We start from the raw sequence: 204 nt of genomic DNA on the forward strand, positions 1-204 counted from the left end.
TCATCAATCAATCCTTTTATTTATGTGATAGGCCTGCATTAAAAATAGATATTTACCACAAATTAAAGGTATCTTATATTATTAGATATATTATTATAAAACATGCTTTGGTTAAGGAGTTATTAATACTTCAAGTGCAAAATGATGATATAAAACCATGATAAAAATGCATTTTTAAGTACTAATCATTAAGTCTAATTTTAC

The sequence above is a fragment of the Populus euphratica genome, unplaced genomic scaffold (assembly GCF_000495115.2).
Source record: "Populus euphratica unplaced genomic scaffold, PopEup_1.0 scaffold596.1, whole genome shotgun sequence".
Classification (NCBI taxonomy): domain Eukaryota; kingdom Viridiplantae; phylum Streptophyta; class Magnoliopsida; order Malpighiales; family Salicaceae; genus Populus; species Populus euphratica.